We start from the raw sequence: 15,704 nt of genomic DNA on the forward strand, positions 1-15,704 counted from the left end.
TGCTTGGTCCTATTCTTTATTTCATTCAGCCACTCTTCATTTTAAGGTCCTCTTCAGAATGGGAGAGCCATGTTTTACTCACATCATTATACAATTTTAACCAAAGTCAAAGACTGCACTTGCCATTACAAGCTCTTGCTCTAGATGTTGGGGGCAGCATGATTGAAGGGATGCACCGCTTGACTCACCAACGTTTGGAATAAAAATGTAGTGCTATTTCTAGGAATTTGTGGAAATAGCATTGACCTGTGGGCACTTGACAGCCTTTTGGTTCCTCTAAAAAGACTTGGGTGCTGTTCAAGTTTTTAATGAAGACTTTGGCCTGATTTGTTTTACTCAAGTGAGTTTTTGGAACCATGTTCCCTGGTTCCTGTGGAAAGATGCCTGCCAAAGTACAATATCAGTACCTATAATCTATTTCTCATTCAGCATTGCCACGCAGAGGGTCTAATTGATGTGAGCCAGTTTATATTTGGAAGCTATTGATAGCTAATGACTGAATTTGTAATTCTTAAGATATCCAGTTTAAGGAACCAATGCATTCCTTAAGGAATCGGTGGGTGAAAGATTTTGAATATTATACATACATTATATAAGTGAATGTCACTTGCAGTGAGCACAAAAGTTGGACTTGCTGCGGAGCTTAGTACTAGATCAGATCTCTTTGGTCCCCACTTAGGTCAAACGACCTAATGAGCTCACGTGACGATTAGACTGTAGAACTTGAGCTGATATTACTGAGCTGCTTAATTTCAGACTGTCTAAACGTAGATTTAAATTCAGGATTCCATTCATACACTTTCAGCATCTAGACTTGTCTCAGAGGTACTTCTTGAACTGCAAAAGTGTGGGCCTTATAAAAAAACAAAAATAAATAGGCTGGGAGAATGGTGTAGTCAAGCACATCCTGTCAGAGTCACTTTCTGACACAAGCATAGAGACCAAGGGGAAAAAAACAACCCACAACAGAGAAAGTAAGCTCTATGCTTCATGCATAGTAATTATTATTCTCATTAGCCATTTTGCCCCCAAACCAGCAGTCCGCTGATGTGCTGTTCCGAATCCACCACCACAGTCGTCTCAGAAGTGGAATTGGAGGCGTTCCCACAATTGCTTCTGCCACTGTCATAACCCCTTTGGAAGCTTAGGACACCCACTGGACTACTGTCTCACTGGCTTCAGGCGAATCATATTCCATGGTGGGCAAATTATAAATTAAAATGTTACTAGCCATCAAATAAAATATGCTGAATAATGGGAGTTGTATTACAGTTAGGGAAGAGAGGCAGGGTGGTACACTGAAAAAACATTGGAAACCTGGATTCTAGAACTTGGCTGTCATTAATAGTGTAATATGGAGTGAATTACTTAACCTTTTGGGAACTTACCATCCACCAACCTCTTACCTTTATTTTGCTCTTTCCTCCATCTAGATGATGTACATTATTCTCCTCTACTTGGAAACTCCGTCCTTCCCTTAAGACAAGCCTAAATAAATACAGCATCCCCTTGAGACACGAGGCCGGTAGGGAAGGACTTTAATCAGTTCTGCATCGCTCATGCTTCTAATTGGGCTTTATACTTTCCCTCTTTCTTACACATCTCGGTAAACTTATCTTCCATTAGCATTGTTGCATCTCCTCATTCTATTACTCTAAAACCATCATCTCCCAATTTCCTACAGCATCCAGTCTAACTGAAATACCAGCATTTAAGGACCTGCCTAGTCTTTTCCACTATAACTATCCCACTTCCCCTACACACTTTCTGTCTGCTCTTTACTAAGATGGTCCAGCATCTCCTGAATCGACATCACCCACGTATACTTATGCATTTGCTCGTACTGTTTTCTAAAAGGGCTGGACTGCCCTCCCATCATGGTTCTAAATGTCCAAATATCACCCATTCTTAAAGAAAATTTTCCTTCATTTTCTTCATGGAATTTTATTCCCCTACCATTCCAACCATCAATAATTTCCTTCTGATAGATGCTCTCTCACCACTTAAAATCTTGTCATATAATTTTAGTTCTTCATTAGGTACAGTTTTCATTTATTGCTATTCTTCACAGATATTTAAAGGCCCCTGGAACAGAAAGTTGCATTTTAGTCATTGAGAAATTTTAGGAAAGTAAGCAGCAGCAGATTCACAGTTACACCAGGCAATTCTTTTTGACAATGTGGAAGGCACTATCTCATGCACTGATTCTCTGGCTTAATTTTTTTTCATCTTCTGTCTACATCACTCTTTGGGGCTGAATTTGAGCCAGCTGGATTTGAACAGATTCAAACAGACAATGAGCCAACTAGAATTCCCATCTTCCTTGATTAGATGTGAACTGGTATAGCTGGGTGTCACTCACATGCCGGCCAAGCAGGATTTTACGTTATCAATTAACTTCTCCTGAGAGCTAAACATAGGAGATTGTGACAAATCAGTTTTTAAGGATCTGTAAAATGATGGCTACAACAGAATTTCAGAGATAGTACCAGACTATATACTTGTCCCACCTGAAAGAATATATTCACTGTCTGCTGCATAGCAACAATGAAATGCCCTATAAACTTCATAGGAAATCATATTTTTGTAGTGGGAGTTCAGTGTAAAAATTCTTTTGGCCAGGACTCACACTCTTTATTTGTAGGACAATTAGCAATAAGATGAGAGGCTTTAAATTACTTAGGACAAAAAAAATTATCACACATTCTGCCAAAGTTACTAGATCTTATGTCTTACAGATTCTTAAATAATTTGGAATTAGGGATGATTTTTCAGGAAAGGCACCTAAGATACCACAGAAACACAGAGTGTTAGAGGTGTACCTCAGAGAGCATGTAAGTAAAATTCCTTTTTTCACATTTGAGGAAACTGAGGCCTGGGGGTGTTCAGAGACCTGCCTAAAATCATAAAACTCATTCTCACCAGAGAGAGAGTTCTACAAGCTAGACTTTATTAAAAAGTGCAAATCAGTGAAATTCTACCAGGACTAAAGGGAGTTCATGTGTCAGTTGTACTTAAGACCTAACAAGAACTTGAAAGTACGAACCCAGCTCTCTTTGTGGCTGTGGACCCTCTTGCTGAGTGCTAGGATGAATAATTAGGTACTGTAGAGAATTCTTGGGATTGAAGCAAATACCAGAAAAAGCATTTATTGTTCATATGGAGCCCTTGCAAAAAAACCCATTCTAATACAAATACCCAAGTGCTGTTGCTATGGATGATCTGAAAATATGTAGCTTTATTACAGAGAACCTTCTTTGTAAAGGCATTTTTTTAACCCATGCCAAAAAAATGTTACCGAAATCATAATTACAATGTTAACCATTCCTCATACACCACTTCTGCACGTCAGAAAAGTAAACCTCAGTGAAGACGAGCCTGAGTCTAAGAGCTAGTGAGTGGAGCGATCAGCATTAGAATTGACGTCTTCACGGTCCTACCTCACTGCCCTGTGCTTCAAGCAATTCAAAACATATCACATCTTCTCAGTATTAGGGAAACCTCTTATGTTAGAACAGTTCAGCTGTTTCTCAGTAATGTCACCTCATTGAAAAACACTTGAAATACTTCCTCAAGTACTAGAATTTTCCCAAGAGAAATATAAGAGCAATATTCTTCATAGCTTAATAAATTACAAAAGTGTATATGCCATTATGTATCTCTATAATTTATGTTTCAAACTGATTTATTTGTCAAGGAAGTAAAATCAATCATTACTGGATTATAAATGTATTTCATAGCCATTAACTTACATTTTCATTTTGTACTATTAAGAATAACAATTTAAGAATTCAAAATAAAAGATTAATTTAGACTTCCTAAGTATGGTTTTGACTATTTGAAAACTGGATTTTTTAAAAAGCATACTCTCAATTATTTGCTTTTTGTTGCTGTAACTACATGAAACCATTATGTTTGTCAGAGAAATGAAAGAACTGTGTCTCAGGAAAAACAGAATTTCCATTCATATTTTTTAAGTTATTGGTCACATTTCAATCTACTAGAGAATGTAATTACCAATCTGGTTAATATCAGAACAAAATTAGGCTTAATGGTATTATATCTCCCGATGAAAGGAAGGATTCTGTTGAGAATGTGAAGATAATGTGGCAGAATTATCTGTTTGTCATATAGCTAAACATATTAAGTGAATGATAAGAAAGGATTCCATGAAAAATTATGTCTTTGGTCCGTAAGATCACTTTGTTCATACGATTTTCAATTAAGACTCTGCATCAAACATTTCGTAAAACATGCTTTCCTATTTCCTAGCTGTATCTCAGTTGTTGTCTTAAATGAAAATAAACCAGGGCACTTCACGACTCAAAGGGAGGACCTAGAGAAATAAAGCTGAGCTCTTACTGAACTCTTCACAACTGTATTGTTCTGCCATCGAGTAACAACTGCCCTTGAGTTTCTATAACCTTTTCTCCAACATGCTCCAAATCTCCACCCACAATACTACATAAAATGGCAAGCTGTTGCAGTACAAATCAGCCCCTGAAAGATGGAAGCCCAGGCAGGAGAAACGTAGCTCAAAGGCAGGACACAGAGCATGACAGCATCTTTCTCATCTTTTCTTACTCATCACTGGGATCCTTCAGTAGCTCCAATCTTGTTATGCAGAAACAATAGACTCTCTCAATTTGTAATCTACTACAGTAATTTGTTAGTCTTCTAAAGTTGTATTTAATTTGACTTTTATTAATTTATGAACCCCACATCCTTCAACTTTATCTAACAATCTGTACTTTTCAAAGTGCTTTCAAACATTTGAGGTTGACAACCCTGTGGAGCATTTCACACAATTAAGTATTTGTGCCCCTTTTAAACAAAAAGAAACGGGGACATTCTTAAGTTAATACACACTGAAAAATATTTAGGGGTATAAAACCGTAAGGAATCTGAGTAAGTGGTATGCAAGTATTTTTTCTATTATTCTTGCAACTTTTCTATATGTTAGCTCAACTCTCCAAACCTCAGAGATGTTTTATAATTGTTTTCAAATACAGTTTTTTTTTAAATAAAAAAGAAACTGAGACACAGGGAAGTTAAATAATTTGCATATGCTAATAGAGCTGCTTAGAGGCAAAGTGAACAAACAGAATCTCAGTCTTCTGTTTGACAACATTTCCTCCAAATTTGTAACCTATTTCTATGTAATCTGAAAAGTAATTTCCACTTAAAAGTATTTATAAACTATAATTATACCTTTTGCCAATCACTCATCAATAATCCATAGCTCAGGAAAAAATCATAATTATTATTTAACTATAACTTATATTTATATATTATCATTGTAAATCATTTTTAAGATTTTATTTATTTTTAGGCAGAGGGGAAGAAAGGGAGGAAGAGAGGCAGAGAAATATCGATGTGTGAGAGAAACACTCATAGGTTGCCTCTGTCAGGCCAGCCATGTGCCCTGACCAGGAATGCAACTGGCAACCCTTTGGTTTGTGGAATGATGCTCAACCCACTGACACAGCCATACCAGTCAGGGCCACTGCAAATCATTTTTACAACCCTTTTTTATTTGATCTCCATAGTGTTTTAAATTAAATAGATAGCACAGGCATTATTATTGGACCTGCTCTACAGGCTAAATTTTTTTATTTCTCTCATTTCTATAGAGAGAGGAAGGGGGTGGCAAGAGAGAGAGAGAAACATCGATTTCATTGTTCCACTTATTTATGCATTCATTGATTGCTTCTTGTACATGCCCTGACGGGTATCGAATCTACAACCTTGGCATATCATGACAAGGCTCTAACCACCTGGGTTACCTGGCTAGGGCCCCCCCACTCAACAGATTAAAAGTCAGACTGTGAAGATTACTTGTATCATTATTGTTCATAGTTATCAAATGGCAGAGTCATATTCTGCAGATACTCAAGTCCTAAAATTCCAGCACCAGCACCCTTTCCTGTACATTCTCTTGGCATTTCAGTGCCATTTCATACCCTTGATGGCCACATCTAAAACTTCTAGGGCTCATGTTATATTTAGCAATAGAAAAAATCTCTTGAAGATCAAAACAAAATGAGAAAGATGCCTGTTTTATTTACTAACATATGTAACAGCTAAGATTTATGAAGTACCTACCTGCAGTGTGCAAGTAAGTGCTTTATATACATTATCTAATTTAAATTTTTTCATATCTCTGTGACATGGAATTCTCATGGTCCCCACCACACAAACAAGGAGACAAGGTCTGAGAGCTTGGCTAATGGACTGACATGATTGACGACCAGGGACCATGGCAGGGCCTGGACCACTCCAGACCCCCTTCCATTAATTAAATAGTCCATATTCCACATTTTCCCTATTTTTTTCCTTTAAGCTTAGTTAATATTTTAACCAATATCTTTTGGATGTATTTGGTAATTTTTAAATTCTGGGATTAACAGAATCCTTTCGAGGAACATAGTTGGTAAGGAAAAGCACATGTATGAAAAAGCAGGTGCCATATCTTATTAGCACATTTTAAGCATCCAATAAGTGTGATGTGAATGAGGGATATTTTGAGTTCTCTGTTAAAATGTTTTTAAGACATCACGATCTAAATACCACACCTGAAAATTAAGTTGGTTCAATTTGCCAAACCTCAGCTTTTAGCAAAGCATAGTTTCAAAGCCAGAAAAAAAAAGGAAAAAAACTCATGGGTTTTTAATTATTTTTATTTTTATCTTTACGCCATCCTTTGGAAAGTTGAAGAGCTCTGTCGATAATCTGACTGCCTGGATAACCTCTTTGGATTATAATCTCTGGTCTACATGGCAGATTTGATGCTCGGTCTCACTGTTGGTTGGACTCCGTGATTTTTCCCTTTGCTATCACCAGCTCGGATAAAAAGAGGTGAACACAGCTGGCCTTCTAAGGTGCCCTCACAGGTACCCACTGAGCAATGACACAGGAAGGACCATTCTGGGAAGACACGAGGTCAAGATAAGTGGCAGGATACATCGGCTGTTCTTTTCCACCTCTTTTATTCTAGCCCAGGCTTCCAGCCATCCATTTTATGATTTCTCCCCTTTCCAAAGTTTCTGATAATATTTATCTGTCTACATTTTTCAAACTAGAATGGCTAGGTGAGCTGACAGGACCGTATTCACTACCTCCTTCCTCCATTGGTAATACTGCCTCTGTCCTGCCCCATGCATTCCAGCACAGCAGACACCTGAAGTGCACAGCTTAACCTTACTGCAAAGTAAAGGAATTTCAGGGTAAAACCTTCACTCATGGAAGTCAATCACACATCAGTCTCAGGTTACTCAGCTTGGCACTGCTTTAAAGCATTAAAGCAATTCCTTTCAGGTGCTGCCCGTTATCACCCCGTTGCTGTCCATCACCCTTGCCTCAGTGGCGGGCTCTTAGCCTCTGGTTCTTACTAATGCACCTGCCAGCCTCAGTCAAGGTTACTTGCAGATTCTGCAAACGAGGCTTTTTCCTGTCTCAGTCTCAGCACATCCCCAAGCAGAGTCTCAGGCCATGCAACCTCTGCAGTCGGCTACGTCCAGGGCCCCATTCCCCACCTCTCCTGCTTTCTCTTCAATTTCTCTGCCCAGTCTGTGTCCCTACCTGGTGCCCCAGCTCCCCATCTCTGGCTTATTTGGTGGTCCATTTGCAATTTATTACTCCACCTGCTCACAAAGACTGGTGGGGACAAACCGGATTCGGGACATACCAACTTTCTTGGATGATATTCCCTCTGTTCACTTTTTCTGTGTCTCTCTTAACGTTTTTTCACTAAAGTTTTCTAGTGAAAGTTTTTTTGGACTTCTAAAACAACCCTAACATGTGGAACTGACCTGATTCCCCGGACAACTGTCTGTCCCCATGGCTGAAGTCACAACAGTAACATGCAGGTTATATCATGAATGATTACCAATCACCATCTGTTTAAAGAGATCCCTATTATTTTTCTTTTTTGTCATTTAATATTTATGTTTACACACAGAGACCTCGGTAACTGTTATCAGGATCACCCTTTGGCTAATGCTCCTTGGGGGGAAAAATGTTTTTTTACTCACTCGGGGCTATTAACCCTAAACTAGGGCTTAGGATGTGAATAACCAAAAGACGTTCAGGGAAGGAAAGAGAAACTGAATGTCACTGAGTACCCACCACACACTGGACACTGCTGTTCACATTCTGACTTTGTTATTTCTGTTCTAGTCATCCTAGTGATAAGTAATGAAACTAGACCACAAACAATCACACACGGGTGGGGCTAGGATTTGAACCTAGCTCAGTTTTCCTCTAAAAACCAATGCCTTCTCTCAAAAGAAAGCTCTATGTAAATGCTAAACAGTAAAACCCAGTCATTAATTACATGGAGGTAGTTTACATTTTCCTGTAATTCACACCTTTTTTTTCCAGATTAATTAATTTCCAACACTGGTAAAGTGCTTCTTCTCACAATTTACTAGGCTTTGGGGTAAAGAGCTAAATGAAGTTTTGCTGTGAAGCTGGCGAGCAGGAGAAGACTGAGATTCCAATAAAAACGTGTTAACTGGTGTACAACATGGAGCCTATTAAGGAGTACCGCTCCAGAACACAGACTGGTCTGTACATTGCCTGTAAATGGCTGGCCTACGTGCTCGTCTCTCTCAGACTTGTCCCCTGGGCTCAGGCCCAAACCATCCCTGAGGTGGTTAAACAAACCCTCTTGGAAACATTATTGGTTATTGAGAATCTAGGGCATCACAATGAATGTGCTGCTCAGTGTTTTCAGTAATGCATTAGGACTCTTGCTCCAAGTAAGCAAGACGTAACGCACACTTAATGTGTTTTCCGTCGATTTACGTGCCCTTGCTTCTTAAATCATTTCCAGAAATTCTTAGGAAATGTGAAAGGAATTTACTAAGTAAAAGTGTTATCTTTTCCTTCAACAGAACGTCAGCTTGCTTCCTGAAATATCCTTTCCAAATTCTTCTTCGGTTCAAACTGATTTTTAACAAACTTGAATATCCACACCATAATTAGGAAGCCAATTTATTCAGTTAATTTGCATCAATCTAAAGAATTTTTCCTGACGATGACTTCCGTTCTGAGCACCAACTACTTTTTAATCCTGGTCAGGTTATTGCTAAGGATAAACGATTTCACATTTCTCATAAAGATGCCAGTCATTAAGAATATTAACACAAATTCCTTCCCCTTGAATGAAAATGAACTGTCATTTTAGCCATGTTGCTGCATCAGCCTTTCTATTGTCAAACACAACAAATGATGAGAAAATCAATTTACTCTTTAGAATTAGTCAAGTGAGGAATCCTTTGAAGTGGGGGTGCAGGGGTTTGCTTGGATCCTATAATCACATGAAAGCAAGCACTATATATATTGGTAAAAATGTTGTGAAATTTAATAACTATTTGCTGCCATAGACCTTCCAAACAGAATCTATCTCTAAAAAAGAATTCCCCACTCCTAAAATAACATTTGATGGGCAACAGATGTTGTTTCAATGAACCCTTGTTCAGCTTAGTGAGCTGAACTAAGAATATATTTTGATCTGTATGAGGCAAGTCCAGAAAAGAGAAGTAACTATGCATGGTCTTGGTGTTGAGATTGCTTGCAGAGTTTCAATATAGTTATTTACTCTAGAAAGCTTCTCTCATAAGGCAGAATGCAAATGAGCTTGTAATTAATAGTTTCTAAGGGTTGGAGGACGCCATACGTGCTGCTTACGAAAAAATCTACAGTTTTTTTGTAGTCTAAGAATTCGTGGAGAACAGCAATTCAATCAATAGCCACAACCTTTTGAGTGACGTATGTCCCAGCGATGATTTGCAAGTTCCACCACTCAGTTTCTCCACTTATTAAGTGCTGATCAGGTCATTGTTCAAGAATGACAAGCATTTAATATTTGGAAATGACTAAATAATGAAGTGCCTGGATGCTATAGAAATGCCGAGGAGAAAGGGAGATTAATTTAAAACCAGAATCTAGCACAACCATGACCTTGTTTTTGTAAATCTCAGGAGTAGGAAAAGAAATTACACCTAAAGCTTTGTTCCTAGAGCTGAGAGTTTGAAAATATATCAATATTAGGATGTTTCAAATGGAAAAAATCTGCTTATTATAACCTCTTGTCTGTGGAGAAGAGAAAAATTCTTTCTGCTGAAAGAATATAGTTAGTAAAGATTTGAATGACAAGAATGGACGGGCCCTCTTTTCATTTCTTTGCCTTTAGGCAGAACTAGAGTTAAGCCCTCTCAGAAAAGAGAACAAATAAATGCTTTGGTCCCAAAAATCTCCAGGTGAGAATGATAAAAATTAAAAAGAGCAGATGGGAAAAACTCAGGGGTCTTGAAATTAATAAAAGTCAGTTCCAGCTGGTGTAATTTCAGTTAAAATTCATAGCAAAATTCACTTTGCTATTGGGCAAATAGCCCAACAGCAAAACTCCAAAGGATGTGATATTTGGCACAAATTTTCTCTGAAAAATTCCACTTAGTAGTAGTGTCTGATCATTGTTCTGTTCACCTCCTGGTCATCTCTTTGGTAAGACATCTGATACTGGACACATGGGATAAATAGCAGTTTATTAGTCACCCATTCTAACAGCCAGAGAAGAAGGACACTGCACGCCATTGTGGGGTCGCACAGAGGAGGAATTCTGAAACAGTGAGCAAGAGGAGCTACTGTGGACAGGCCTTGTAGTAACAAGAGGGTGAGATGTACTCATTTTCAGAGGACAGTGTGATTAGCTTGTTTCAATGGGTTTGGGTTGGCAGGGAACTGAAATCTGTTTGGTTGAGGACCAGGTAGAGTGCAGCTCGCCCAGCTGTAGAGGGACTAGCTAGGTGGGGAGACTTCCACTGGAGGTACAGGGGTATCAGGTAAAAGTAGGAGAACTCACAGGCCTTTGGGACCCTGAGAAGCTCACAGGTGTCCAGGCAGCCATGAAACCTTAGGCCTTACAAGCTTGTCATTCATGCAAGCTATATTGGCTTATAAGATGTTCACGTCTCTCAGCTTTACCTGACCTCTAAGAGTGATGTCTTTGCATACCTGTTGAATCTCATGTGAAAAGAGATGCTTTTGACTGGATTGATAAACAGTTTTAACAGGCTTAAGCAGTTTTTCAGTAGTATCACAAGCCACGGCTATGTAATTAGCTGGATGACTATGCAGAAGTATCGTTTGCTACTCACTTTGACATGAATGAAAACAGGAAGAGAGACCTAAGTTTTCCAGGCAAATTATATATTTAACTCTTCACCTAATTTTAATTTGCCATGAGGTAAATGCTGACCAACTTCAGACTTACAGCTAAGGGCCAAAAAATAGCCTATCTTGCTGAAATAAAGTTGTTCCTGCCTCCCACTTTTCAAGTAGAATATTGTCAGGAAACACAGCCAGGACGCCTATCTCTCATTTTCCCTGGGATATAACAAGTGAGGAGAAATAACATGGAGAGGTCAATAGTCTCAGGTAGACCCTGACACCTGAAGTTAATGCTGGTCTGTTACAAAAATCTCGGGTAAGGCATTTAATCTTTATGAATCCCAAGATCTAGACCTTTTTTTAATGAGGAAATTAAACTAGATCAAGAGTTTTAAAATATTTTTTAGTAGTAAAACCATTGTTTCAAAAAAAATTTAAAGTCATTCTATAAAACAGGTAGAAATGAAGCTTCTTTGTTTGAATCCAATAAAGAAAGCTCAAGCCCAATTGACCTGGCTTTCCCCTTGCATTTGCTCCTTCCCTATCTGCCCCCTCACCCCAAGATTCCTGAAGCACTTCCTTGAAAGCCTAGGGCTCCTTGGAGCCCATTTTGAAAACCAGCAGATGAGACACTATCCAAGGTTCATTCCAGCTGTCAGCTGAATGGAAAAAATTGCAGACTGTGGAGTCAGACTGAGGTTCACATCCTAGTTCCGTCACTTCCTAAGCTGTGTGACCAATTTTCCCATCAGTAAAGTGAAGACAAAAATAGCGCTATTGCAGAACAATTGTTAGGTTAGAAATGCATGTAAAGCGCCTAGCTCTCACCATTGGGGGCTCCTACATGGCAGCTGTAGTAAAGGTTATGCCTCTGGCTTGAGCAACACATCGTGTGGGAAGATCCTATCCTTGAACTACTAAATTGCAACGAGACCTCTGTTATTCCTGAGGCTCCAACCTCAAGAACTCGAGGCTAAAATTCCTCTTTAAAACCTGAATTAGTTTTTATTGTTCCAAATTAGTGGAGGAGGGAAAATTCTTCTAATTCACTGAACATTCTGTATGCCTTAGAGAGCATGTGCTGGGTAGACACACCCCACGTCTCTTAAATGACACCATGGTTGATCCTACCACCCCTGATGGAATTTAAAGTACATTGCTTTCATCAAAGAATAACAGGGGAGATGTCAGTAAGAACCCTTTAATACTAAGCCACAAGACATTCAGTACCTAACAGCTCATGTTCGATATTTCATCCCTTGTCATAAAACGATTCAGCAGAGAAGCTGCTGTTCATTTGTTGAGCTGCTGTTGTGATAGCCTGCATTCTTTCACCAGTGGTGGGGTTTCCCCCGGAAAATGCATCCCAGAAGTGTGTGATTTCTGAAAAACCATACCTTTGGGGAATTTTCCTGGCATCCTATTAAAAGCAAGCACCACTTTATGGGTCTTCTAATGTGCAGTACTGTGGCTCAGTCGATGCCAGCATCCCTCACACACTTACGCTTTAAAGGGAGCTGACTCAAAGTTTAGACACTCCTCACCACGAAAACTTCGACGATCCTTGCCACGTTTTATACAGCTTTTTAAAAAATATAAGAATTTGTAAATATGCATAAAAGTGAAGGATATCACAACCCCCCATAAGTCTACCCCACAATGTCAACATCAGTACTTCACCATCCCGCGCTTTCACCTGAGCCCGTGGAGGTGACAGGAGGCCCGGTTCACTCCCCGACTGATGGCCCGGGTTAAAATCAGGTCAGCTGTCAGTTAAACTCAGTAAACACGCATTAAGTGCCCGCTTTGGGCAGCTCAGCCACCCCGGAGAACCGCACAGGTCCCCAACTCTATGAAGCCACAGAACATGTGAGGAATGACAACAGAAAAGCAGAATCGAAATCTGGGGGGGGGGCGTTTGTGGCAAAAATGGGAGCCGAACTAAAGTTTGAAGGAAGTGGGAATGAAGACATTCCAGGCTGAGGAAGGACATGTGCGGAAGGGTGGGAGGTAACCTGCCGGTGTTTTGGTGACTGACTCACATTCGAACGCGCCGGGGTAGGTGAGGCAGCAGGAAATCGGCGTGCAGGCCAATGGAAGCTTTGAATGCCAGGATGAGGAAGTTCCTTACTGTTGGGGAGCAGTGCTGGGAACGGGGCAGGATAATAATAATCTAATGAAAACAGGAGGTGCACAGGTGGGGCGGGAAGGTGGCAGAGATGACCCAGGCTCTAGGGTAAAGAACCCGCCTCCTGGGTTATTGCTGCCACCAGGAAAAGAGCTGAGACGCGTGGAGGATTAATATAGAGAGAGGGTTGGCCTGGCACAGGGAACTCCCTGCTAAACCGTCATTAAGAAAACAAGAGTCCAGGAATCAAGAAAAGCGGCAGAAGCACCTGGTATGACTCTTAAGAAACATCACTGTTTACTAAGCACTTGGTGTCTGGAACTCCTGCCTTTCCAAATACCACATCTTCCTCGTCCACTCCATCCTACCCCAGGCGGCTACTGTGCTGGGTGCTGGGGGAAGGGACCGGAACGCGTCCCTGGAAACCCCCGACTCCCCTCCCTCCACCTTCGCCCCTCCCCTCAGCGTCTCCCCTCCACTCCCCCCAACCCCCCACCTCCCGCCGACGCCGGCAGCCAGCTGCAGCTCCCTGTTTGTTTGCGGAGGTTTGCATACACAGATTGAGTTGCCTTTTTTCCCAGTCATTTCAACAGTGTCCCGAAATTCACCCTCAGTGTAACTTCTGCCTCTGCTCCTCCTCTTCTTGGAACTGCCTTTTGTTTGGCAGCCGTGGTTCTATGGGGGTGTGCGATGATTATAATCCTCGGGCTTATATAACTCTCTTCATCTTGCAAGCACTTGGCAGACTGTCCCTAATAAAGCTTCAGACTGGTGTCAGGCCTGGTGGCTGAGGCGGCTAATAGGATACCCCAGCTTGACGCTCGGAGGCCAGGAGGTCAGGAGGCCAAGAGGGAGGGCAGTGAGGGTCTGAGGCCAGGCCTTCCTGGCTGCTGCCCCAGTGAGGTCAGGGGAGTTAAGGAACAATGACTCTCGCCTTCAGGAGGAAGAAGGTGCCACTGTCACCTTATCTCTGCTCCTCTGCAGGCTGCCCGTGCCCAAGGCTTGTCCTCTAGAGAAGATTTTGAAGGCAGCTGTTGTAAGTATGATGCTCTGCTTTTTCTTTAAAAAGGAAGGACACGGACTTTCTGTCTGGTCCATTTCATGTTATTTATTCACTCCCTTCATTCAGATTCTTAGATGATGGAAAGTGTGTTTCTGGCCAAAGTTCTCCACCCGGTTTTGTCCCTCCTAAATAAACATAATGGGAGGAGTATGAGGTTTCTGTGATAATTCACTGAACCAAATAGCACCCAGGCCAGGTGCTGAAATTGGCCGCTTTCACCAGGTCCTGCTGGTGCCTGACTGTTTTACACACATTTCACCCTAGAGAGGAGCCTTGGCTGTTCACCTGGCTTGTTAGGCAACAACTTGGATCTTCAGTTTCCCTGCTTTTGTGCTCACAGTTCCAGACAAATATAACTGGTGGAATTTTTTTTTCACACTGTGAACTAGATGCCATCTTCCCTTATAGGCTTGAAACTCGCAGCAGCTTGTATAAACTCTATAAAACACAGCGACTCTAGTGGACCAGTGAATTGTTAAGTTTTTCACTGTGTAGCTGAAGGGTCTAAAGATGAAAGGAACGTGGGCTGGCAAGACCCAAAGCTTATGTCTCTGTAAAAAATGCTGAATTAACAGTATATATATCTCATGGATGATGCTCATTGCTTTGAGAAATTGTCTTTTAACACATGGGGAGTTTCAAACTCTTGAATTATACTGAGAAGCGTATGATTTCTGCACACGTTAGAAAGTATGATTTGCTAATTGAACAAGCTGAAAAAATAAAGTTCTATTTTGGGTAGTTGTACAATTTACATTTATAAAACCACGATTGTAACTTAGTGCACTATGAGATACAGAAAATTCCTGTCTTTATTTTAGGTCAGAAAACTAGGGAATGTAATTTGGTAATAATGTAGAAAAGTAAGACCTCTCACTTTTAATAACATAAGTGCTCTGATTGACTGAGCTTGTCTTCAGATATGCAGATGTGCAAACAACAATAATGTGTGTATATGTGTGTGTGTATATATATGAAATATATATATATTTAATTATCCTGAACTCTTACATTTGTTTTATCTATCTAATGCCCAGTATTTTACACAGTAGTATAATACCCAAAATAGACCAACTGGAAAGATTTTTTTATCAAGATTCATAATACAATAAAGTTATTTTTTCATTATCCAATAAGCATGGGAAACATAATAAAATTATGCTTATATTTAAGAGTTTGTTTATATGACATTTGCACTCAGAATTCTTTGGGGCTTCCAAAAAATTGTAAGGTATAATTAAAGATGAAAATGAGACCGAATTCTAGTTGTTTTTATCCCTAAATTTAAAAGTGATCTGTCAACACTAAATTCCATACTCTAGCTAATTTAATTAACCA

General features: G+C 40.1%; 1 protein-coding gene across 4 annotated transcripts in view; it reads left to right on the forward strand.

The window, feature by feature from the left end:
• SULF1 (sulfatase 1) overlaps positions 1–15,704 on the forward strand; it is a 163,006-nt gene that overhangs the window by 9,615 nt on the left and 137,687 nt on the right. For 2 of the 4 annotated variants that reach the window (XM_036031199.1, XM_036031200.1), the window contains exon 2: positions 14,288–14,339. The exons of 1 other annotated variant lie outside the window; for it this stretch is intronic. The gene's annotated coding sequence lies outside the window, so the exon portion shown is untranslated. Of the gene's footprint in view, positions 1–14,046; positions 14,340–15,704 lie in introns of those variants that run through there. One more of the 4 variants, XM_028533687.2, reaches the window with a different exon arrangement.

The sequence above is a fragment of the Phyllostomus discolor genome, chromosome 7 (assembly GCF_004126475.2).
Source record: "Phyllostomus discolor isolate MPI-MPIP mPhyDis1 chromosome 7, mPhyDis1.pri.v3, whole genome shotgun sequence".
Classification (NCBI taxonomy): Eukaryota; Metazoa; Chordata; class Mammalia; order Chiroptera; family Phyllostomidae; genus Phyllostomus; species Phyllostomus discolor.